The sequence below is a fragment of the Myodes glareolus genome, chromosome 3 (genome assembly GCF_982192425.1).
Source record: "Myodes glareolus chromosome 3, mMyoGla1.1, whole genome shotgun sequence".
NCBI classification, from domain to species: Eukaryota; Metazoa; Chordata; class Mammalia; order Rodentia; family Cricetidae; genus Myodes; species Myodes glareolus.
Window position 1 is genome coordinate 6,713,303 of NC_142028.1, and position 26,362 is coordinate 6,739,664.

Below are 26,362 nucleotides of genomic sequence, written 5' to 3' on the forward strand. Positions count from 1 at the left end.
TGTTTATTTCACTTGCCACAATGATCTTCAGTTCTATACATTTCAGTTCTAAAGCATCTATGTTTTAACTCAAAATAATCTTCCTAGTAATTACCATATTGTAGTTGCAGTATAGAAGAACATCAAAAGAAAAGTTTCTTTTCTGAAGCCACATCCTACTTTGTACAAACACCTGGAAACAGTGTCAGAATACAAGATCAAATTAACCTCGCTGCACTAGTAAAAACTCCATTCTCTTTACCTGCATACACTTGTTCCTAAGCAAGACTACAGCACAGCACATCACAAAATGAAAACATTAAGTCATTGTACTCCTAACCCAGTGGTCTATGAAAACAGATTCCAATGTTTTAATATCAGACATGCACATTAACAAATGGATATGCTGATTCCTTCATTTCTCATGACATCTTATTTCTTTCACATTTCATTACGTTATAGTCACACTGAAATCTCCAGTCCAAGCCCCCCAACCCCCCTGCAACACATTATCTCAAACATACACACCCAGGTTTTTGGTTTGACTCAAAATGCTACAACAGGCAGAATGTCCCCTGTCTTCTAAAATCAGAAATCAAATAAAATTAGGTCACAATAGCTCATTTCTTGGGGAAACAAAAGATGATGAATACAATCGGAATATTTATTATTGCCGAAACTTTCTAGGCCTGGGTGCCAAGTCAAGTGTGTCTGGATACAAGTTACCCGGAAAATGCCCTGTTCTGCTGCGCTGTCTCCTATGGACTGCCACCTCCAGCCTTCTCAAATCCATTAGTACAGACTGTAACAACAAACACTTCTTCACGAGCTGTATTCAGAAATACCCTCATAGAACCCTTCAAACCAAATACAAGAGTATAAAATATTTTCCATTAAAGCAACATAGAACAACAATGTGAAAGTGAACATATGCATACATGCATGTGTATGGACATAACACACAAACAAACACAAGCATGCACACATGCTCAGAATATAAAACCTTGAGAGTATTTCAAAACCATTTCTCATTACCAGAGGCATATTCATTACCACCAAGTCTGTCATCCCAGAAATGCTTGCAGGGCAGCTGTGACAGGTTACGGAGCTGAGTCCCACCCTCTCCTCCTCACCAACACCTCTGACAGCAGGGGTCAGAGAAGGGTTTGGAGGAGGCCTGCAGCCCTATTCAGAACAGATAGGAAGACAATCTGTAAAATGAATCCTGTTTTACCAAACCTGCCTTTTCAGAGAAATCAAATGTTTCAGCGGCTGGAGAATGGCTTGTGGTCAAGAGGGCACACTGCTCGTGCAGAGGAGCCCAGTTCAGTTCCCTGTACTAATGTCAGGCAGCTCCCAACCACCTAGAATCCTAGTTTCAGAGGATCCAACACCCTCTTCTGGCCCCTAACAGCACTGTACACATGTGGTACACATAGATACATTCACAGAAATACACATAAAATAAAACCTTAATATATCTCCTTTTAAAAAGAAAATATAGGACTCAAAGTTTGTTTGCACTGTTTCAAATTTATAAACCTAACAAGCTGCCTGTGATAAAGCGAAAATTAGTCTCTATCATCACCCTCTAAAAGAAAAAGGACTTGAGAAACTGTCTTTATGGAGAAAATCTTATGTGGTAGCTACTCTGACTGTGGGACATTAACGTGGAAGCTGAATCAGCCCGTGTCACACACACTGTCACAATGAGTGTGAGACCGCGAGCTTCTCGGTTGTCCATCAAAACTGGATGCTGTGGCACCCGAAAGGCACAGGGAAGCCACCCTCCCCACAGTGAGCAAGGATGTCTGTCCTCTGCCAGGCAGGCTGACGAGGGCTCTGTGAACAGCTACACCCCAGCTCTATGTGAAGCGTTCATTTACTAACAGGCAAAGTGCATTTTCTAAAGAAGGGAAGAAAGGGTAGAAGGCAAAGGAGTCTCTGCACTTAGTCAAGAATGAAAGAAAACAGCAAAAACAAAAAGCTCTGTAGCAACAAATTCCAAGTCTTCTAACCCTCACCTCTGTAACCTGAAGGGTCCAAAGAACCCGAAACCTGAAATGGCCAAGCCCTGTGCATGTGGCCCCCAGCATGAGGCCTCAAGCACAGTCCTCTCAACAGAACCAACAGGCGAGTCCTGCTACCCAGCAAGCAGCTGTGGTAGAAACGGGACCTAGCGGCAAACACTAGTCTCTGAGTTTTGATCTAATTACAGGGACACTAGTTGGGCTGCAGAGCACTGTCCTCCCTGACCCTGTCGTTCACACGAGCAGGACTTAACAGGCTTTTTAGTTTTCACATGGATGTAACCAGCTGGCTTTGTTAGTGTCACTGTCGCACACCCAACAGTGTAAGCGTGCAGTCACGATTTTTCTAGTGTCCAAACACTGTAGCAGGGTCTGCATGAGAGCTGAGCCAGTACAGATGGAATTGTAGACTGGGGAGCCCAGTTGCTCCAGTAATCGAGCAATAACTAGAAGGTTTTAAGGTTGTACATTTTGGGTGGAGTATTAATTTATGTGAGACCTATGAGGGTCATGCAATCACATAACTTTTGCAAATGAAGGGCTAAGGAATTTATGCCACAGCTCGCTGGCTGGTGTCCTTAAAGAGTTTATTCACCTGTAAAATGTGCACAGTTCTCTCATAAGTGATTTACTTGCCACAAACAAGGTCAGACCGCTTTCCCTCCTGAGACCAGTAAGTCACTTCCACGTCTGGGAGACAAGAGATGACAGAGCAGGCATACCCAACGCAACCTGAGACAGAACTCAGTTTTGAATACTTGAGGAAAGTGCTATGATCCTTCTATTTGAAAAAAGCTGCTCAGGAACCCTGACGAGTGAGAGCTCACAGGACAGTTCGGTGTCACCAGGGAAGCCCAGAGCCTTCCTAGCTCACAGGACAGTTCGGTGTCACCAGGGAAGCCACAGAGCCTTCCTAGTCACAGTCTGTATAGACGCCTCTGCTTTCAGAAGTAGCAGTGAAAAGAGCAGGCAGCGATCTCAGAACTGGACTTGTTAGGACACGCATCTGTCAGCACCAGGGTGGCCTGGACATTCGGACAGTCATTGAAGTTCTTTAAATAGACATGCTGTAAATCAGCGTGTAAATTCAGTGTTGTTGAATCACCAACAAACAGAACTATAAACGTCTCCCAAAACTCTAAAAGGTGTTTCAAAGTAACCGTCCTGGGCGCTCGGCTTCTACGATGCTCATGCAGGGCAGCAGCTCTCTGACTCACCTCCCTGCAGGGTTCGAGCAGGGCTAGCCAGCGTGGGGCAGTGTGAGAGACGGCAGAACACCATGCTGCTATCCTGAGTGGCTGGCACAGGCACCTGAAGACATACGCAGCGTTCTTAGCATGATGGCTAACATCTATCTTAAAAATCATGAATTCCCCTATTTTAACTTGCAGTCCTAAAAAGCAAAGCACAGACAGCTGCTTCCCGAGAACAATCTCCCATCAGCTTGCTCACCACTCAGCCCTCCTCAGCCCTCTGACACACTGCCCGCAGTGACTTGGGTGGGAGGTTTCTGTTGAGTTTCACCTAACACTTTGTGTTATTGGAAAGGAATTCAGTTGTTTCTTTAAAGACCACTTAATGGCCTCGAGTGTCCAGGAAAGGTTCTCTCCAGCTTCCTACTGCCCAAAGCTCCGTGCAACAACACAGCACCTGCTTATAAGTGGTTACCAGTCAGGCATTTGGAAAATTGCCTAAAACAAAGGTTAACGATGTTGAAGAAAAGCCCTGGGCGGGATGGAAGGGGTCTTTTCCCTGGTCTGCACTGGCTCCCGAGGGCGGCAGCCTGGCAGCATCTCCTCTGACCACTGCTGCCTAATGCCTGAAGAATGCGAAGCTCGAGGGAGTCTAAGGAATCCTGGCTACAGGACGGAACTGACGCAATCCGCGTCTGCCACGTTCACACTATGCCCTTCAGAAGTCTCTGCATCTATTTATAGAAAGTTTAGAGCAAGGCCAGCTACTGCCAGCCATTTTTACCATTTTCAAAATATACTCGGGCACAAACTACTTTTCTTATGAATAAAAGACAGCCCTACCCCCACAAAACCTCAATTTTTAAAGTCTTAGTCATAAAATTACATGAAATAGCAGTAAGAAGTAACACAGTAAGAAGAAATGGTGGGCCTCAAGTGAGATACAAAATTGAGGAAAAAATGTGTGTGTTTCAACAACGGGGAATGGAAACCTGAGTCCACAGGTGCCCTCCTCCAGCCGCTTCCAGCCGCACGTCTCCAGAAGCCAGTCCTGACTACAACTTCCTAATTGTTCCATAGATGTCATCTATCTCCTAGTTCTTAAGAAGGCATTACATTTACTTCTTATTTGCTCTGCATGTGCACGTGTGTGCATGGGTGTACACATATGCCACAGAGGGCGAGTGGAGGTCTCAGGACAACAGGAATTTTTTTCGACTAAGATGTGGGTCTCCGGGACTGAACTGGTTCTCAGGCTTGGGGGCACCTCACCCACTGAGCCACCCCACCAGCTCCATTATGTTTAGACACTGTCCTCACTGCAATGAAAAGGTGCATGGCTGCCTGTTTACAATGTTTAAAGATCAATAATAGACTTTAAAGCCTCATCGGATTCCCCTTCACGCATGACGCCAGCCGTTAGAGGAAAGCCTTAGGCGGGAGCCCTGTCCGCTGCTCCTCCAGGAGATCCCGACACGACAGCCTGGGGATGAACGCAAAGTGCAGAGAAGGTCAGCCAGCTGGAAAGAGAACCGGGCAGCCAACGAAAACTAGCTATCTAAACTAGCAGCCACAGGTCGGGAGCTCCCTGGATCTACTATCCATGAGTAGACTCTCCCCATTCACCTTCTCCGCCCCTCTTTACCTTCCCAGCCCACTGCTCCCTCTTCATCCAGTTCACTTTACAGATGAAAGCACAAAGATCAAATCCTCACAGCACATCACTGTTCCCCATGAGTCCCTCTGTGTCAGGAGACTGTCTAAGCTTCTTCTCACCTCCTTTCCTGAGCCGTCACAGAACATGAGCCAGCCTCCCACCAATCAGCTTTCCTGCCTCTAGCTCCACTCATGTTGGCAACCCATGTCCAGGCCCCACCAATTCTCTGCTGTGGCCAAACGCACCTCACTCCCCAGCAGGCAAGTAAGATGTCTTCTTGCCACCCCTAGAAATAATGACCCTCAGACCCACAAATTAGTACACTTCTCACCTCACCTGTAACAGAGGGAAACCACCATAGAGATCCACAGTAGTTAAAACGCAGAGAACATGTGCCCATGGGGTGCCCTGCCCGGCGCAGATGACACATCCACACCACAACCTACCACAACACAGGAGAGGGAGTGCAAGACTCTACAGCCAGAAGACCAGGGCATCTGCTGTGACCTCTCTCCCCTCCCCCTCCTCCCTCACCTCCTCTTCTCCTCTCTTTACCTCCCTCTTCTCTCTCCCTCCCACCTCCCTCCCATGATAGATCTTCAGTTTCAATTGGTCAGCCCCAAAACATATACATATGAGCAACATATAGCAAAGGGACTGAGCAGTGTGCACGTGTTAGTGTGTGTGTGTGTGTGTGTGTGTGTGTGAGAGAGAGAGAGAGAGAGAGAGAGAGAGAGAGAGAGAGAGAGAGAATAACAATTAAGAATGAGAGGTCAGAGCTTGGGGGACAAGGCAGGCGCTGAGGGGAGCAGGGGAGCGAGTGGAACAGAAATGATGTAAGTACAGTACACGTTCATGTAGGACATTTTCAAACATGAATAAATAAAAACAGAAATAAAACAAAAATGTATCAGCTTGCTTTTTCATAAATGATATACCCCTGTACCCACAAAATAAGAATAAAGTCATAAATACCATACAAATCTGAACTATTCCTAACTTTGGAGGTTTCTCATAAAGATAAAGGACAGGAACACACCAGGTGGTTTTGTCTCTTTTCTCTGACACCAAATTCACAGAATCACACTTCCTGTGAAATTCAGTTCTGCTAAAAGCATTAGTGAGACAGGTACCCCTGCTTCACATACCCCATAGGAAAGGCTAAGACAACAAAGGGCTCTAGAAAGAACAAGGTGGACTTGCTATGCAAATACTCGTTGTGTGCGGCTTTTGCGGTTAAAACATCACCAGTCAATAGGCAATGATAACAACAAAAACAATTACATAATAACAAATTGCTAAAATCTTGCCTTATTTAAAGTAGGGCATGCACTATAAAGACTACAGCATGGATTTCTTTCTGTACAAACTTGTGAGACATCACCATTATCCAAAGCAGTTTCTCAACCTGTGGGTCGCGACCCCTGTGTGGGTAGAATGGCCCTTTCACAGAGGTCACCTAAGACCCCAGAAAACATAGATATCTACATTATGATTCGTAACCGTAGCAAAATTACAGTTATGAAGCAGCAATAAAATAATTTTATGGTTGAGGGCTCCACAATGTCAGGAACTGTATTAAAGGACCACAGCATTAGGCAGGCTGAGAACCACTGCTCTAGAGAAAATGTGTAAAGTAATGTTTGCTAGGTCCCAACAGATGACAGACATTAATATGTCCCTCCTTATATGTGGTCATAGACTGGAGCTTCTTCCAGCTACTAATGCTGTTACTACATGAGCAGGATGGATGATTGGCAGCTCATGCACTCACAGCTGCTGGTACAAAAGCAATGGTGAGCACTCAGCAAACAAGCCCCAGGCAGCGCTCTGTCCAGTTCAGACACAGTCCACACTCTGAGGGCAATCCAGTGTGTTTCAACAGGCTATTTCTCCTATCCCACAGTGCTCTCAGGAAATGTCTGCACCTTGTCCCTGGTCCACACCCCATAAAGAACTGAACTTCACCCCAACAATCTCACAATCTCTAAATACACAGGATAACAGAGAGCAGCGTACCAGAATAAGAGCAGGAGGCGATCAGCTATTCTAAACAGCCCACCCACTGATTTTTGCTTAAACACCTCTGAAATACACTTCACAAAGTTCAGCAGCTAAGCGGTGGGATCATTATTTGGCCAGGGTCTCCTTCCCCCACCTATACTTCAATATCCTACACCACAGTGTTTTCACAAGACCAGTTTCAGGTTAGACCAGTATTCACCCAAATTCTGTTGCAGATTTAGGATCCCAATTGAGGAAGGAAACATATACCAACAAATATATAGAGGTTGAAAAACAAACATAAATATATGAGTAGAAACTTTATTACAGAACACACATCTGGTATAATAATGGAACATAAAGAGTAAAAAGGTGAGCCCTGGAAATAGAACCACATAATATCTATGGCCCAGAATGTATATAAAAACAAAACCAACCAACCAACCAAACAAACAAACAAAAACCCACCACACGGCTGGGCCTGAGTTTTAAGAGCAAACATTCAAATGGATGGGAATGGAAAAAGACAGAGAAACATGAAGAACGGGTGAGGAAGCAGTTGGTGCTGTGGAGACAACACTCTCACAGCTCTGATGGAGGCAGGGTTCACAGAAGGATCCAAAGGTGGCGTGGAATATTAGCTGGAGATGTGTTCCATTCGTTTATGCTGTAGAATATTTGTTTAATGATGCAAAGATATGTTTTATTCCTTTATGTTTCATTTGTTCAACTCTGTGAAGCTTTGTTATTTTGCTTACCTAAAACACCTGATTGGTCAGATAAAGAGCTGAAAAGCCAATAGCTAGGCAGGAGAGAAAGGATAGGCAGGGCTGGCATACAGAGAAGATTAAACAGGAGAAGAAATCTAGGCTCGAGAGAAAATAGAGGAGCAAGAAAAGGAGGAGAGGAAGATGCCAGGGGCCAGCCACCCAGCCAGTCACAGAGTAAGAAGGAAAGGAAGACATTTAGGATAAAGAAGCCCAGTGGTAAAACAGAAGAAGAGAAATGGGATAATTTAAGTTAGAAATGTTAGCTAGAAACAGGCCAAGTTAAGGCTGGGCATTTACAAATTAAGAATAAGTATCCATGTGTTTATTTGGGAGCTGGATGGCAGCCCCCAAAGAATAAAAAACAATAACAAAAAACTAAACAAAGGGAGGAATGTGTTCTGAATGACATAGATGACAAAGGTAACCTCACAGGTGAGGGCGGGAGGTAGCTTCTCTGAGCATACAAGGGCTCTCTCTGCACAGGCTTCACCCTGCCCTGGCTTCTGGCTTCCACCCACCCCTCTTCTACAGCATGGAGCCCTTATTCTCACCAACCCCACACCTCACACAGAATCTGGACAACTCAAACACTTATGACCAGTGAAAGTCAGGAAGAGGACTCTGACAACACAGGAACCTGATATACTATCTCCTGAAGTGCATATGTGCGTGTATGTGTGTAGGGGGGGGGGTTCAATTCTTTCCTAAAAGGAGGGAAAGTTGCTGTGGGTGGGACTACTTCCTAAATTAAAGGAAAAGTTCTAATGAGAACAGAAAGGTTCCTTGCTATGCTGTATTTTCATACTACCACAAACAAAATCCCAAATATTGGTAGAGACACCACTCCCAGTCACCCTGAACATTCTCCTAAATGCCAGAGATTGTTGTGTTAACCTCTGCTTAGCTCAGACTTGATTATCCACTTCACTGTGTGGATGAACCATCTGTTCATAATGCTATTCCCAGAAGAGAAACCCCAAGATGGCTCACCAAGGTCTCTAAGTGGACGTCTGAAACTTCTCCAGTTAGGTCTCCCCGACCCCTACAGTCTAAGAAAATGAACTTTAAAATGCAGAAAGAGTAAGCCAAACATTGAGAAGAATTTATCCTAAAATAATACAAGTGAGTTTCTTGCAGAAAAGAAAAAAAAAAGTTGAGGACTGGGAATGCAGTCAGTAGAAGATGCCTGCCCAGCACGAATGAGCAAGGTCCTGGCTCTTACCACCACCCTGCGCCAAAAGCGCTATTAGGGATTCTAGTGCACAATCAGGGACAAACATAGATGTAGGAGAAAAGATAGTCCACTGGCGAACACAAAATTACTTTGGGATATTGGTATGTTTCAGCATGTTTTAGCTAATTTCCTAAACTGGCTGATGGTGTATGTTAATCTTGAATCACTGCCCAATTTCCCATCAAAGAGAAGCATACACAATAAAGCAATAGGTTGGGTCTAACAGACATGATGATCGACAAGGGGTCTTTCAGCAAGCCTGCCTCACTGTGCCTCAACTCAAAAGCAGACATAGAGAGGAAGCGTGTAAGTTATCTTCTAGAATGAAGATTCCTACCGTGCCAGAACAGCAGGCTGGACCTGGAACCGTCTCTCCGCTCCTCCTCCTCACGCCAGACTGACCCCTCACAGCAGGTTTCCCACTGGGTGCTCAGTTAAGACTGTGCAGTTTAAAAAGCGTCTCCACACAGGTTAAGCACACACACACACCATAGAGCTGAAGGGCTAACAAAAAAGGCCCAGCAGAACCTGGCATGGCTCATTCACATCACTCAACTCAGTGTTTTTTGTAGGATTTAAGTCAACAAACCTAAAGAGCATGACTTGTTTGTGGAATTCATACTAATTTAAATGTCATGATTTGTCTGCTTTAAAGGCCTGGTGACAGAGCGGCTCTGGGGCTCCCTGCTGCCTCCATCTGAAGAAGGCTGGGATGGCAGGGTGTTGGGGATAGAGGAGTGGTGGGGTGGCAGGATGAGGGGTGCTGGGGTGGTGGGGATGGCAGGGGATGGTGGGGTGGTGGGGGGAGGGGTGGTAGGGATGGCAGGGATGGTGGGGTAGTGGGTGGTGAGGGCTTCACTGTCACTCCACAGTTAGTCACAGCATTTACTTCTTAAATTACACGTTCTGAAACTGGAGAGAATGGCCATGCTGCTGCTGCACATACTTCTTAACATAGCCTGGATGGGTCTTGGCTCTGAAGAGAGCCTGTAATTCCAGGTGTAACAGCACAATGGGGTCAAGAGCCTTGTTCACACAATCCTGCTGGGGACTCTCAAGGACACATTCTATTTGTTTCAGAAAGCCTGATGAAAATACAAAGTATCTAAGTTTGGAATTCCAGATTTCACACCTAAATTTCTTAATGCTTTTACTGCTGTGAACCTTTGCCAAAGGCCACCTTTCCCAAGAGAACTTTCCTAACTCCTGTCTCCCAACCAAACACTGTCTGCCACCCTGTCTGCTCCTCACTTGTCCCCATCCCTCACACTCTTCAGTCCTTCTGGGAAGTGCGGTCTTATTTGCTCGGCATAGCTTCAAGCCTTTATCTTAGGTGACATCCTCGGTGACATGATGTCACACGATCGCCCTCCTCTCTGCGCCCTTAAGACTCTTCTCCAGGTCAGAGAGCAGCATCCACTCCCTTCCTGGCTGGTCCTCTAGCTGGGCCAGGCACTACAGCGCTCTGCTGTTGGAGTCTCTTCTTTCTCACCCACACGCTACAGGACAAGCTTATTGGTCCTCAACTGCCCAGCTGTGAGGTCAGCCAACTGATCATGCTGAAGAAATGGCTGGGCTGTATCTATACTGGGGGCCAAATTTATAATCTGTATTTATAGCCACTTTCTAGGGATCCCCTTATAGAACTGAAAATAACACCCTTGTCTTTCCTGCTTTCAAATGTGCTTTGGTTAAACAGCATGATAAACTGACATTATTTTTTCTCTCCTTAGCTATGAAATGTCTCCTTAAAGCCCCAGAAACATCTACATTGTTTATTGCACCTATGACACCCAGGTCTCCCAGAGTGAAGGGAGAGTTGGGACCTTGTCAACAATATCACCCAAGTGGCCAGCCTACACAGAGCTAAGCCCTTATTTTATTGAAAGTATTTTTGGACTTTAGATATTGACATTTGTCATGGGATCCTATGGACTCCCAGGGCTCACGGAGGCCAGTGATCCTGACCTTAAAGTCAGCCCTGTGCCTGTATTCCAGCAGGTCTCCAGACAACCTATGAAGGACCAACTGTACAACTTCTGGAAAGAGCAGAAAATGTCTGTAAAGCAAGAGTGTCCATTTTTTGTTATACAAATATTTTAGTTTGGGGAACTTGAGTTAGCAAGTCACACAGCCAGTAAACCCACTAAAACAACACACCTAATCTACCAGCTGGCATTCAGTGAAAGAGCATTCTGCAAAACAAAAAGGTCACTGATACGAACTGCAGTGATCTGAGCCAATTTTTCCAAAAAATAAAATCAAATGATTTAGTAAGAACTTAGGCTTTGCCAGCACAGAGGGAAGATAATAACAGGACGCCAGCAGAAGCCAGGCAGTTGCTTTCTATGCAGTTGACACAGGGTAGCCCATAACTGAAGCCCAGCAGGAATGTAAACATGCAAACATCTCACCAAGCCCAGGAACAGGGTCGGTCTGGTGCAGGAGGTCCTTCTTGTTTATGTGTTGCTTTCATTGATTGAATAAAGAAACTGCCTTGGCCTTTTGATAGGGCAGAACTTAGGTAGGCAGAATAGGCAGAACTGAATGCTGAGAAGAAGGCAGACAGAGAGCCGCCATGGAGCTGCCAGGTCAGACATGCCGAATCTTTCCCGGTAAGTCACGACCTCATGGTCACATACAGATTATTAAAAATAGGTTGAATCAAGATGTGAGAGTTAGCCAATAAGAGGCTAGAACTAACGGGCCAGGCAGTGTTTAAATGATTACAGTTTCTGTGTGATTATTTCAGGTGTAAGCTAGCGGGTGGCTGGGACGGCAAGCAGCCCACTCATTCCTATTACATTGGTCAGCTTGTGCACTGGTAGGAACTGAGAATCCCTGATGTGATTAACAGAAGGACCCTGATCAAGCAGGCCATAAAGAAAAAGTCTATTAATCGTGCCTCCAACATTCACTGTAGCCTGCTCACTTCAGCTTTGGTGCTCTCTCTCCAAATACAAGCTGCAGATCCGTTTATCAGCAATGAAAGTTAGGAACTAAATTAGGTGTAGACACAATGTGGCTAGCTGACGTTCTGAAGGACCTAAGTGAGGAAAGCCAACTCAGGAGGAGAAACAAGAAGGAACCAGCCCAATGCTCTGGGACCATAGCTCTCCTGTCCTTGCTGCAAAGCCAGGGACTTCCAGGTGGGCACCATAGGAGGACAGCACATCTACCCTGTGCCCCCACAGCAGGGAGAGGAAATGGAGACAGGCAGCCTGGGCCAAGAAACCCAGTGGAAGATTTGTTCATAAAATCTTGACTTAGAACAAAGCCTGCACTCCTCAGGGCCACACGTAAGACCTCCATACCTGGGCCTGTCCACACCATCATCCCAAACATACGACCTCCATACCTGGGCCTGTCCACACCATCATCCCAAATATGCGACCTCCATATCTGGGCCTGGCCACACCATCATCCAAATCTCATGACTCTACTACACTCCCTCCCAATGTTACTCCATCCATCCAGTTTTATGTACACATCTAATCTGATTCTTGATTATCCTGGCTGATAATCAGACCTGGCACTTAGAGTTAGAGAAGTAAGTTCAGAAAGTAGTCGTGATATATCAAGACTATCAGCAATAAGTACTGGAGATGAGACTGGAGACGGCTTACACCCTGGACCAGCCTATACCGCGCGTCCTCAGGCTGTGGTAGTAGTCATTTCCCAGCTTCCCACCACATTCACCCCAGACCACTACCTGACATTCCATTTCTCTTAGGACTCTGGTCTTTGGTGTGCGCTGTCTTCTAAGTGACAAGTATTTAAACACTTTCTTTATGGAGCTGACCAGGGCTTCACACATGGCACCTGAGCAAGTGTTCTACCACTGAGCTGCATCCCAGCCCAAGCCCTCTTTTTTGGGGTAGGGTCTTAAGGCTGAACACGAACATGCTATGTAGTCCAGGTTGGCAAGTACACTGAAGAGCCACCACCTTGTCCCAGCTCAGTCTACTGCATGACGGAATCCCTGGTGTGAGTCACACTGACCAGTTCAGCCTATTGAGTGACAGAATCCCTGGTGTGAGCCACAACATCCAGCTCAGCCTACTGCCTGATGGAATCCCGGGTGTGAGCCACACTGTCCAGTCCAGCCTCGCTTCTGTTTAAAGTTCAGCTTTTGCTAAATGTAAGCTTCCAAAGATGCGAACGTTGTCTTTGTCAACCAACTACCACAAAAACAGCTTCCTCACCACAACGTGTGCCACGAATGTGTGCTGAGTAAATACAAACAAGCATTAGGCAAATAAGCTAAGACTGATATACTGTACTGAACACTGAACAATGCTCCAAAGCCAAGTTAATTCTCATTTGATCTCAACATTTCTCAGGGCAAAACTGGAATAAGCAGAAATTTTAGTTGAGAACAATGCCAGGAAAAACAACAATGCCCTGTGTTTTCATCAGTAAGCTCTCTATCAACCAAAGGTGAACAAGCTTTAGGAGAAGACTGCCCTTCGCCCCAGGGCTGGAACAGTACTCCAGACTTGCAGACAACATGGTCACCTATAGTTTCCACAGAGCAGGATCTCTGTATAGCCTGTGCTGCACCCTGCTGCTCTGCTGTCTGAGACCCCTCCCAGCTTGAGTGCACTTTCCCTCTGAACTTCCCCAGGCTGATGTGCTCCTAGAACTGCTCAGATGCCCCGCCCCGCCCCAAGGGAGCAGCTGGAGATGATGGGCTTTCCTTGCACACCCATTTCACAGCACTCGGGCACTGAGGGGACCCATGATGAGCTACTACAGCACTGCTCGATCCACCAGCATCAACTCCACACAGCTAGGACCTGTCCCTCAGCGCACCTGCACTATCCAGCAGAGGAGGCCAAGCTCCAGATATAGAGTTGGCCCATCCAGCCCCAGTATAAAAGGTCTCAAGAAGTCAGTGCTGTGCAGAGAGAAGCCATGATTTCCACACACATGGATTTAACTAGGAAAGTGGGGGCTGCTCTAGAATTGACCTTGGCTTCAAGGACTGTCTTGTGTCCTCCAGTAGGACACTGTCCTTGGTAGGGAGTATGTCCCTGTCTGGCAGACGGCAGGCCTCTCTTCAAAGGAGACACCCACATCACTATAGCACACCACATCTTCACTCAGGCTTCCTCCGCAGGCTGCAGGGCTCGGCCCACTCCACAGCAGGCTCTCTCTCCTCCAGCTCCTATCTGTTGCTCACCTTCCCTACCGTACCATCAGGAGGAAACAGAAGACATGACAAACCTGGGCGACACAGAGCTCACTGGCAGCGATGCTCAGCAAAGTCTCCTGCTGCCAGGCTGCCTTGGCTGCCCCTGATTCCCACACCAGCTGAGCTCTCAGAGGCTGCCTGTCATAAATCTTTAGGTCTACTTCAAATGCAGACCTTGGGATCACGTGGTTTCACTTCCAGATGGCACCTTTCCTCACCCTCATCCACAGAGGAAGCTGTGCCAACGGAACATGAATTGTTTTAGTCGCTTAGCGCTCCTATGGGAACAAACAAACACACACTATGGCTGCTGGTTTATAAACAACAGAAAGTTGCATTTTCATGGTTCTAGAGGCATATGACTGGAGGTCAGGGAGGCGCCCACTTTCTGGGCAACAGCAGCGTCCTCCTGTGCTGTGTCCTCACACGGTAGAGGAATAGTTAACTCTCCCGTAAGAACATAAGGGATCTGTCTTCACAACCTGATCACTTTCCAAACCTTAGCTCCTCACATCTTGGGTGGTGTGTGAGTGTGTGCGTGCATGTGTGTGTGACATCTTGGGTGGTGTGCATGTGTGTGTGTGTGTGCGTGTATGCGAGACATCTTGGGTGGTGTGTGTATGTGTGACATCTTGGGTGGTGTGCATGTGTGTGTGCGTGCGTATGTGTATGTGTGCAACATCTTGGGTGGTGTGTGTGTGTGTGTTTGTCAGACCTCATGACAAGACTCTGAGGAGGTACAATCATTCAAGTCCTAGCAAGTCACCCTCCCCTTCAGCACCTGTGAAACACTGAGGGCAGGTTATCTTACAAACTCACCTGAAGTTAATCCTCAATCAGTTTACTTGGGTAACATTGTATTTAATGGGCCCAGGAATGAGAGAGTCTGGGGATCAAAGGAATAATCCCATGGCAGACTAAACTCCCGAGAGAATTCTGTCCTTCTGTCCCCAGCACATCTGTTTTGGTATAACTCCAACTTGTTCTCTTGATTCCCTTTCCTATGTTTCATGGTCTAGTCTAACTGGCAACTGAGTCGACGCATGTATAAACTTTCCTTTGTCTCCTTTAAGAAACAATTCTGGGCTGGGAATATAATCGGACGGTAGAGCACATGTCTGTCCCTGAAGCCCTAGGTTCAATTCCAAGCACACAAAATAAACACAACCAATCAACCAACCAATAAAACAATCCCACAAATAGTAAATTCCTTCAATCATAAAATACTCATTTTCATTACAAAAAAATTGGAAAACAATAAAGAAACAGGATTAAAAGTCACTAATAACATGAGTGTGCAATCTACAATGGCACAGAGTAAGTCACATGACCCAACAGAAGACACCAGGTATCAAGGAGTGCAGTAAGATTTTTTTTTTTAAAATGAAAAATGGTGAAAAGAACGGGATACGTCAGAAGTCGAGGCCTGGGGTTGTGCAGACACTGCTGGCGTCCTAACTCTTCCTTGGGCACTTGCTGCGCACTCTGCTTAAGACGAGACAGTGAATTCATTCATCACACAGCTGCCTGCACTGACATTCTGGGCAGATGCTCAGCACAGTGGGACAGCAGGACCCGGACCTGGAGCCTCAGTCCTGAACCTGCACATCTCAGGGGCAGGCAGGACCAGAGAGCACAGGGAAGGCTCCCCTGGGTGGGGCCTTCATGGTCACTATCTATGGGTGTGCGAGCATTTAAGACATCTTTCTGAAGCATTTTAAAAACACTGTTTTAACACTGTTCTGTTATCTCTGACTTTGTAAAGTCACAGTGTAGCTCTATGCTAATACAAACACACGATTACGACAGAAACAAAGGAGCTAATAGGAACAGTGGGGAGCGGAGAGCACTTCTTGTTTTCTTCTCTCCCAGTCGCCACTCCTCTCAGAGCGGGAAGGTCTAGCTGACCCTTCCAGGGCCAGGATGAGCTCCAAGCAGTAATGATGAACGAGGGCACAAAGAGAGAGACTCTGACGTCCTTGCATTTGGAATGTGTGGGACAATAAGCACTGCCAAGCATGGAAATGCGGCTCATGTGAGTTCAGGGGCCAGGAAACTGCCCCAGAACAGAAACTGGCCACAGATGAATGCACCAAAGCCCGAAGTGCAGCAGGCCAGGAGTGAACCTGGACATCAGGGACCACTTAGGGGCTCCGCGGGGCCACAAAGAAACCATGAAGAGGCCTCTGGCCTCCAGAGACTCTCACGCAGACAAAGCACCTCACTTTAGAAGAGTACTCCACAGAACACCCACAGCAAGGGCACCACTAGCTAGGGAGCTTCAAAGAGCCTACTTACACTCCTTGAACTGCAACAGGGGACTGCGAGCTTAGAGCCTGCGTAATCACTTTGAACCTAGCAACAAATGAGCCAAAAGAGCCCCTTAGAAGTTCACCTGTTTGAAGTCGAGAGCTTCCCAAATTACCACACAAAGGGCTATGAGAAGTGGGCATGCATATGGCATGGAAGAAAGACTGGCTCTCAGGGAACCAAGCACTCCTGCACAGAACCGAGCAGGTCCTTTTATTCACATGCACAAACAACACTCATATTAGGCATCACTGCAAAAGACACCTTAGTGAGATCCTGCTCCAACTGTCAGGCACCTGGATGAGGGATAGGAAGGCAGATGAGCAGGGAGGCAGGGCAGTTACCTGCCCATGCCAGGGCAGAAGGGAGAGCCAGCTGTACGAGGTCTGATGTGACGAACTGCAAAAATGATTCCTGAAGTTCTTTCTGGCTGTGGCCAGCTGGTGAGGAGCTGCCGGCTTCACAGTGCCCGTCCCTTGCTTTTCCTACCGTCAGGCTGCATGTGCTGTCTGTCCTCAGCTAAGGACACTCCCTGAGGAGTGAGGGGCTGTGCTGCATGGCACCTGGCACCACTCACGCAAACATGCACATGAACATGATGTGCCATGGGCCTAGGCGGAACTAAGGAGGACGTGGCCACACGCTGCCCCTGCAGAACTAACTGCCCGGTGAACTCCTCCCTAGAGCACCGCAGGCACAGACGGGGACGGACATTCCACCTCTGAATGTCAGAGGAAAAGCCACGAGGAGTGGGGAGACCGCCCCTCCTAGGCTGAACTTTTCAGAGTCTATGAACTCTGCACCTCTCATGAAAACAAAAACAGAGAGAAAAGGCTCACCAACAGACATCCTGAGAAGAGACCAGAGAACCGATGGGCTGTCTGGGGCCTCAGGAAGACCGTAAGATAAAGCCGGAGAAACAGGTGAAACTTCTTCACTACCCACCTGCCCTGGGAGGCCACACCAACAGGGACTTTCTGCATTTTCTCTGCTACATCTCCACGCATAGAAGGGTGTGTGGTTTGGTATTGATAAACAAGGAAATGAAGATGGTGACACCTACCAAGAATGTTTTGATGTTTGTTTGTTGAGAACGGGTCTCACTGTGTCACCCTGGCTGTTCTGGAACTATCCAGATACACTGAGCTAGCCACGAACTCAGAGATCCACCTACCTCTGCCTCTGCAGCACAGGCAGGCAGCACCATGCCAGCTAGGAAGAGGCATTTTGAGAAGACCGGTAATATTGTGACCGTGTTACCAAAAACCTGGCCTTTACAGATCCTGGTGCCTAGGACATACATGATTCTCAAGAGTCCCTGCTGGAGGCTGAGCAGCTGGTGAGGCGAGAGAAGCCACACACAGACCACTCCAGCACTGTGCTGCCGGCTGAGGAAGGAGCAGAAGCAGCAGAGCATCCTGGGTCTGAGGCTGAGCCGAGCGAAGGGAGCTTCGACTTGGGTGCAGACAGAATTACTGCTGCAAAGGTCTTGGGGCCCTTATGATGGCAAGCCCTGTTCTCTCACTTTGGATGACCTAATGACAGCACTCTCTCTCCCCCACAGAGCCTATGAAGGGCACTGGCTCTACACATGACAAGCATTCACTCCATGTATGGACACAAGCAAACACCCCCTTTTTTTGTTGTTTTTCAAAACGACTCAAAGAATACATTGGTAGCCCAACTTAAAAATAAAGAGCTCAGGATTTGGTACTGCTCAGAATGTCCAGTGTGGCTCAGGCATGGCCAGCTTCTAGCTTTTTGTTGTTGAGATTTATTTAATTTGATTTGTGTGTGCATATGTGTGTGCGCGCGTGCATTCACATCGGATCCCTTGGAGCTGGGGTTACAGGAAGTTGTGAACCACCTGATGTGGGTGCCAGAACTAAACTCAAGTTCTCTGGAAGGATGCGAGCCTCTTCACAGCTAAGCCATCTCTCTAGCCCTGACCTGGGCTTCCAAATGAAGTGGACACTTTCTCTTCTAGTACCTTCCTTGAGCAGTTACTCAATAAAATGCAAAATGAGAAATAAAAATAAAAAGAGGAAAGAAAAGGTAAAACTAAAAAGTGAGAATAAAGGCAACGATTTAGAATGGGCGAACAGAGAAACGGCAGATCACCACTGCAGAAATAAAGAGTGTCTGAACTAGTGTGACTTCCTTCTTGTGACAGCAGAACTTCTCGTTTAACAGAAGTAAGAAGTAATAAGATAAAATAAAGAAAACTTTGAGTAGGGTTACTAAACATAGCACAAACACATTACCAAGAACTAGGTTTGGTATTTTTCATTCAGCAATGGACCTGGACCCATAATGCACACTGTATAAAAATGAACTCAAAATAGACCATTGGTCTAAATCTAAAGTCTGGTGCTATAAAACCTGGAAGAAAGCGCAGGAAAAGACAGTTATGACTTTGGGTTAACAAAGATGTGTTGAATACACAATCCACAAAAGAAGAAAATCACAGGTTGGACTGCATGGAAATGTAAGACCCTCAGTCTTCAAAAGAGCCCAAGTAGAGAGGAAAAGGCAGCCGCAGACTCAAACACTTCTGCAAAGCACCTATTTGATGAATAACTGTACCCAAATACATGAAACCTCTCAAAATTCAATCTTAAAACACAGTAAGAACGTGGAAAAGATTCAGAAGTCAGTACTTTCTACTCTTGTAAAGGACCTGGGTTCAGTTCGCAGCACCCACATGATGTCTCAAAACAATCTGTAACTCCAGTCTCAGGGGATTCGACACCCTTTTCTGGCCTCAGAGGGCACCAGGCATACACGTGGTACACAGACATACATGTAAGCAAAACACCCACACATATAAGATAAAATAAAAATAAATTTAGAGATGTTTAAAATCAATTATCAGATAAGTGTCAATAAAAACCACCAAAGAACACCCCAAACACTTAATGAAAAATACTAATTATACCAAGTGCAGTAAGAAAGGCATGAGTGTGCGCACACACTGCTAAGAAAGGAAAATGGTGCTACACACCTGCTTATTACCCTACCCCTACCCCCCCCCCCTCTCTGTGGGTGGAGGCCAGAGGGTCAGTTCAAGGCCAGCCAAACACTGCAAAGCAGAAGCAAAACAAACTCGAAATGGTGGAATCTGCACAGAAAATCGTGGTAGTTTCTTTAAAAGCTCAGCTCACATAACGAAAGGAAACTCGGCCCAGAGGTCCAACTGATGAATGTGTAAGTGTACAGAGCAACACGGCTGAGCAGTCGATGTGTGTATATCTGGGTTGTCTGTTTGTGTTTGAGAACTGTCCTTGGTATCCCAGGCCAGCCCGGACTTGGGACTTGCTAAGTAAAGGAGGATGACCTTCAATTTCTATTCTTCCTGCTTCTGCCTCCAGCTGCTGGACGACGGAGTGACCCACCACAGTTTATACAGTACTGGAGACCGGGCCTAGGGTTCTTGCTTGTGGATAAGCACTCTACCAACTGAATTACACCCCAGCCCTGCTGCTACACACACCAACATGAGTGAGTCCCAAATAACTATTCTGAGGGAGACAATACACCCATGACTCCATCTCAGACTCTAGCAATGCAACCTTCTGCAGTGACGGGGAGGATGGGGAGGGGACGCACTGCTAGCGAGAATGAGACTCTTGGGGAGGACAGGGGATAAGTCCCTTATGCTGGTGGTGGTGAGGACTTCCAGACCTATTAAAACTGCAGCTAGGCATATGCAGGTTAGTTCATGACAATTTTACCCTAGTAAAATTCTGTTTAAAAAATAAATATAAGGCTGGCAAAATGGCTCAGTGGGTATGGGTGCTTGCCACCAAGCCTGGGACCCAAGTTCAATGCCTGGACCCACATGGAAGGCGGACAAAGACTCCAAATTGTCCTCTGACCTCCACATGCGAGACTCCCTCACTCACACAAAGCAAACAAATAAATAATGCAGTAATATGTTTAAAATAAGTAAATAAACACAAAGAAGTTATTGTACAGTTAAAGATACAGAATATAAAATACAAATAAACTTTGTTTCCTGACAGATTCAAATGCAACCAGTAACAGAACCACTTGTAGGAATGGCCAAACTCAAAGAATTACATCTAACCTAACCTATTCCCGAAAGACATCTCTATTGCAGAACTGCACAGAAAATAAATATATTCTACTATATTAAACAAAAATATATTCTTACTTTTTTGACTAACGTCTATGTAGTAAAAGGAATCTAATTTTTGGTATCTATATTTATATTTGCAAGGATCATTTAATCTTAACTGGTTTCCCAATAATAAAATTACTACAATTAAGGATAAATTTGATTCAGCACTCAGAAGCCAATGATAATTAACAAGAAAGACAAAGTATACATCCACATGAATATACTCTGGAAGAAAATGACTACAACTTGCCTCTTATACAACCTATATTTATATGATTTCTTTTCAAACCAGAGTAAAACTACATGCTACTGAGTAAGTATGTTACAATGCTCAAACGCGGACAGCTCTCAAGTTAATGAGGTTGAGCTTGGTGACAACACCTGAACCAATAAATCTATAGCTGACATGAGGGCTGGGAAATAAAAGGTAATAAATAATATTGGTAAAAAGACACTCCAGGCAATTGTCCTGTCCATCTAGGTAGCCAGTAGGCATATATACCTAAGGGACCAAAAGTAACAAGGGCACCCAGCCACAATAATGGCTACACTGGTGATGCAAATGTCCTGGGGCATAGAGACCCAGCACGAAGCAAGTCACATGCCAGGCCCACCCCAAAATCGATTCCAGTTTTTGTCCTGCAGGTAAGTCTTGGTTTGAATATGCACTAAGATAAAGCAAAAGACCCTGCTACAAACGGCAGGAAGAGAGAATAAAAGGAGAGGTTTCTCTGAATACAATGAAGATCCGAAAACCTAAGGGTCCTTTTCCTGACTAAGTCCAGGTCAGCCACACCCTCCTCTTGAGCCAGCATGTGACTAGGTGTGCAATCTCTCTCGTTCCCCGCCCCAGGAGTGCCCAGAGGGAGAGCTGGAGGCCCTGTCCTGAAGAGAGACAGTGAACCTACCGAGGGACAGAAGGACGCTGGGATTACACCTAAGGGTGAGGGGAGTAGCTGAAGTTGGGAGGCAATGCAGAAAGTGCGACTAAAGGAGAGAGTGAGCAGCAACATGACTGCATGGGCACCTCTGGGACCCTGTACGGAGCAACCACAGGACAGAACACCCAACAATGCTTTAAGCTTCTTTGGTCATGAAGGTGTGTCTCCTTTTGCTTAAAAAAGGAAAAAAGAACTTCCCCACCTCTAGGTGGCTCCTGTTGCTCCTCTCCCAACAGTTCAACTGTCAGGACAGATGGCATGCTGGAACACCACTGTGCATCCTCAGACCTAGCCTAACTTTTCCTACCGTAGTTTTCCACAACCTCCTTCAACATCTGGCACTGAGCAACCAACATCATCTGTCTGGCACACAACCACGTGACACCATGTAAACATATGGCACTGTAAAATTATTTCCATTCTGCAATCCTGTGCTAATAAAAACTAGTTTTAATGTTGTAGTCAGAAAAGTGGAATGTACCACAGAGACTCACAAGGACAGTGCTAATTAGATGTTATCTTAAAATATTTGATGTGGGCTTCCCTTCTGTATGCTCTGAATATGTTTTATTACCACTGGTTAATAAAGAAGTTGTTTCGGCGGCCACATATATTACCATGCATTTCCCAAACACCACTAATGCATTAATTTTACCTGATATTTGCACTCAGGCTGTTTCAGATCACACAGATAACACCGTTTAGAACACAGTAGGGCTGGTTTGGCGTTTCTATCACAAAACATAAATATACCAGCGATAAGGACTATTAAAACACGTATGTCCTGGGTGTGATGGCATCCGAGTGTTTTAATCCCAGCATTCAGCAGACAGAGGCAGGCAGATCTGTGAGTTTGGGGTTAGCCTGGTCCAGCCAGGACTATACAGTGAGCATAAACAAAAACTGGACACTACACCAGCAGATATTTACTGCGCACTCCTATGGATACTAGGAACTGGGGAGAAAAGCAGGCACTATGGCTGCCCTCAGGGAAGGGAGGTTAAACAATACCACACAGCATAATTATGAATTGTGGTGAATAAGAAGGATGCCTGACTGTCCTTGTGGAAGAAAAGAGGTTGGGTCTAACAGCCATGATGATGGTGGCCTTCTCAAAGAGACCTCCAGAAGAAAGGGTACTGGAGCTGGCACCCAAAGGCGAGAAGTTACTCAAGGAGATGGAGCCCAGGGAGAGACGGCAGCTGGGACAATGGTCCTGTGATCAGTCTGCTGGAGAACTGGCCCCCGTGCTGGGGAGACGCAGGGGAGGGGCAGGAAAGTCTGCTGGGGATGCTGCATCTTACTCCCAGGACCACGCTTTTCTTGGGAATCCTGACGGTCTGAAAAAAGCAAGTGGCTTCTTTCTTCAGACTATTGGTAAGCAAACAAGCAGGAAGGGGCAATGCGAGCCACTGAACTGAAGAAGGACAAGAGTGGCCTGACCCAAACGTCAACACAGCGGACTAAAAGTCAGATGGCTTTGGAGGAGACTTTGCAGGAAAACATCCCAGCACCGAGTGGTCAATCTCTTGGGGGAGGCGGGGCTGACGGACAGAAGAGTGTGCAATGAGCCAGGCAACAAGCTTGGAAGGGCAAGTTTAGAAGAGGTGAGGGAGAGTGTGACGTCTGGATGGCCATAACCTAAGTTCTAGGGACACAGGAGATGCTGCCATTACTGACTATGATGTGCCAGGCACGTCAGGGGCTCTGCTCACAGCTGACCTGTTAGCCGTGGTGTCCCTGGTTGTGAAAATAGATGTGAAAAGGATGTGAATATAGATGGCAGAGCTGGAGGAGCAGAGCACCTCCCTTAATTCCCTGGATGCTGACAAGCCTGGCTAGCTGCTACAAGGCGTCTCTCCCAGTCCGCAGAACACCAGGTACTATGTCTACATCCGGAATTCGGAAACCTCCTCAGGACTGGAACAAAGTAACCTCCGCAGAGAGTGAGTAGTTGGCACATTATTCATGATTCCTAAGTGGCCCCACTCCACCTCCACCTAGAAGGAAACCGGCCAAGTTTTGAACACGTGCAAGTTATCTTGGGGTCTCAACGTTTTATAAACTGACAAAACCATCTGCCAAAATTAACTACAACCAAAAGAACAATGACATACTGCAGCAAACAACAGTTTTACTCTCAAGTTGTTATAGACAACAACAGAAGACCCAATGAGAAGTAGGAAACCCTGAAGAATTAATCACTTCTCAGAATGCAAGGCATTCAGGTCAAGCACTAATACACACCTCTGAACACAAAAGGCTACGAAAAACCAAGCACCAAGGATTCTTATTTTAAAAGTCACAAGCTTAAAAAAAAAATGCAAAGAAGACAAAGATGCAAAGAAAAATGACACCACGATCCTGGAGAACTGTAAATCTGCAAGTTCCAAGTAATTCTTAAAAAATGCAGCACTGAGAACTGTGACCCCTGTAATGACCTGGATACCTCTGTAACTGCTTTTCTGCCCAAGGCACTAACTGAAAACCTTTCCTATGTGCACAGTCCTGGCCTGGCTCCCTCTAGGGGCTCTCCGCTGTCCCCCCAAGCTCCAGAAGCCCAGAAACAGGGCTTGACCACCTATGAGGATCTCAGTCCATCACGGCCAATTGAGTCTAGTACGGAAAGTACCATCTTGGGCCGCTTAAGGGGGAGGGATGAGTGATGGATTTTTGAAAAGATTTAATCACCTACATTGCAAATTATGCTGTGTTGCATCTGATCCTTCAGTAGAAGAATGATCAACCTGTGTTCAGTCTTCTTAAATGGAGTATTGGTCATGTGTAATCTTGAGGTTTGTGGGAAGTTCCCCGTGGAAATAAGTAAAATCACAGGAGCCATTAATGTGACCACTAAAAGATAAAGCACAAACCACCTCCCAAACTGATAGTGCAGTTGTACGGAGCCTTGATTCCTGTATTCACCAGCACCTCCCCCTGCAGTGGACTGACAGACATTCGGGACTGCCTCAAGCAAAGGATGGGTTTAAAAAAAAAAAAAAAAAAAACAGCACCAGGAAACCTGCTGGTTCTTTGCCTCCATATCATGATCCAAACCCCTGGCAGCCACAGATGAAAGACTTCTAAAAAAGAAGAAAAACTACCTTAACACCCCCCCCCCAAACACACACCCTAAAACTGAGCAGAAAAGCAGAGGTCGCTATATATTTTAAATGCATCCCTGGGACAAAACAGATCTCGCTGAGCTCCAATCTACGATAAGTCCCTAAGTGTTCCTGCGTCGCTGCTGTCAGTGGGGTGGAGGGGGATTTTTTTTTTTTTTAACGCTAGGCTTTGATGTGTTGGCAGGGCTGACCTCACGAGCTCAAGTCAGCTTGGAAACGTGCCCCGCATATTTCCTTCTCTACTTCCAAAGATTAGGACCAATACTGACCTGCAATTCTATCCTACAATCGAAGGGCTCAAGATGCTATTCGATGCTGGGAAAGTAGTGGTCGAGAAACCCCGGGTGGCTCGGCGGTGCAGAGACAACGCAACACCCGAGCGGCAGGCGAGCCGGTCTCCGCCGCCCACCGCCGGGCCGCAGCGTCCTCGCACGCCAAGCCCACGACCCCTAAAGTTGAGCCTCCCTGCGCCTGGCCCTCTGCAAGTTTCCTGGGTTCAGAACGCGGCGAACTTTGCTAGCCCCCTCTTGGCGGCTAGGTTCCCCGGAGGGGCTGACCACCCGAGAGGCTGAGCAACGAGGCACGGTGGCCACGGTTCAGACAAAATGCAAAAACCTACCAACGGCCACTTTTCCTTTCCCAGAGGGAAAGCTCTCCCTCCAGGCGAGCATCCGATTTCCATCTGGAGAGGCGGGGAACCGCAAAGGGCCAGTCGTGCTTTTCCCTTCCCCTCAAAAGTGGCCTCTAAACTCGCTCGCCAAGGACACGGGGAGAGAGGAGACCCCGGGCGGGCAGCACCAACTTTCGGGCGGCTGAGCGAGGGCGCGGGGGTGACAGCGGGGCCGCGGGGGGCGCTGGCCGGGAAAGTTCTACTTACTGCGCGTCGCAGCCCGTCCCGCCGTCCGGGTGCACGGCCCGCGGCAGAGGCCCGGTCCGGCCCTGGCTGAGCAGCGGCGGCTGAGTCGGCCCCGCGGCGACCCGGCGGCCGAGAGCGAGCGAGCGGCGGGGCCGGGGCTGAGGAGGCCGGGCCGCAGGGCGGCGCGCGAAGGGCTGAGCCGGCGGAGGAGACGCGCAGAGAAGGCGCACGCCGGCCTGGCCCGGGCGGGGAGGGCGGTGCACAGCGGCGCGGAGGAGGAAGGGAGGGCGGGACCGAAGGGCCGCGCCGAGCCCCGCAGAGGGGCGGGATGAGGGCGGCGAGCACGAGCCCGGGAGGCCGCGTCGGGGCCTGGAGGCCCGGCGGAGGGTCTGGGGGCGGAGCGGAGGGTCTGGGGGCGGCGCGAAAGGTCTAGGGGAGGGGCGAAGATCCTGAGGGCGGGGCGGAGAGCCTGGGGGCGAGGCGGAGGGCCTGGGGGAGGGGCGAAGGTTCTGGGGCGGGGCGGAGGTTCTGGGGGAGGGGCGGAGGGTCTTGGAGGCGGGGCGGAGAGTCTGGGGGAGGAGCAGAGGGCCGAGGAGGCGGGGTCAAGACCCAGGAGGGCTGGCCGAGGGCCGGGAAGGCAGGCCAAGGGCCGGTAGCTCCGCCCCTTCTCTGGGTCGCGGGCTGGGGGCAGAGGAGCCGGATCAGCCCCTCACCCGCTGGAATTGTGGCCGCCGGTTCCCGCCCACAGACATCGTAAGGGAACTGCTCAGGGGCCGCATCGTGGGAGGGCGGGGACCCTTGGGCCTGAGCCTTCCGCGGTAGCATCTCCTGGGGTCGCTCACTGGCTTCGGGGTCGCCAGCGCTGGACACCCTGCAGCTGCCTGCTCTGTGCTGGCTGACAGGAGAGAAGAAAGAAAAGGCC

General features: G+C 47.7%; 1 protein-coding gene across 2 annotated transcripts in view; it reads right to left on the bottom strand.

Annotated features, from left to right (window-relative positions):
* Rassf8 (Ras association domain family member 8) overlaps nt 1-25,612 on the bottom strand; it is an 82,689-nt gene extending 57,077 nt beyond the window's left edge. The window contains exon 1 of one of the 2 annotated variants that reach the window (XM_085687349.2): nt 25,462-25,612. The gene's annotated coding sequence lies outside the window, so the exon portion shown is untranslated. Of the gene's footprint in view, nt 1-25,203; nt 25,350-25,461 lie in introns of those variants that run through there. The other variant, XM_085687350.2, reaches the window with a different exon arrangement.
* Between the last annotated feature and the right edge of the window lie 750 nt (nt 25,613-26,362).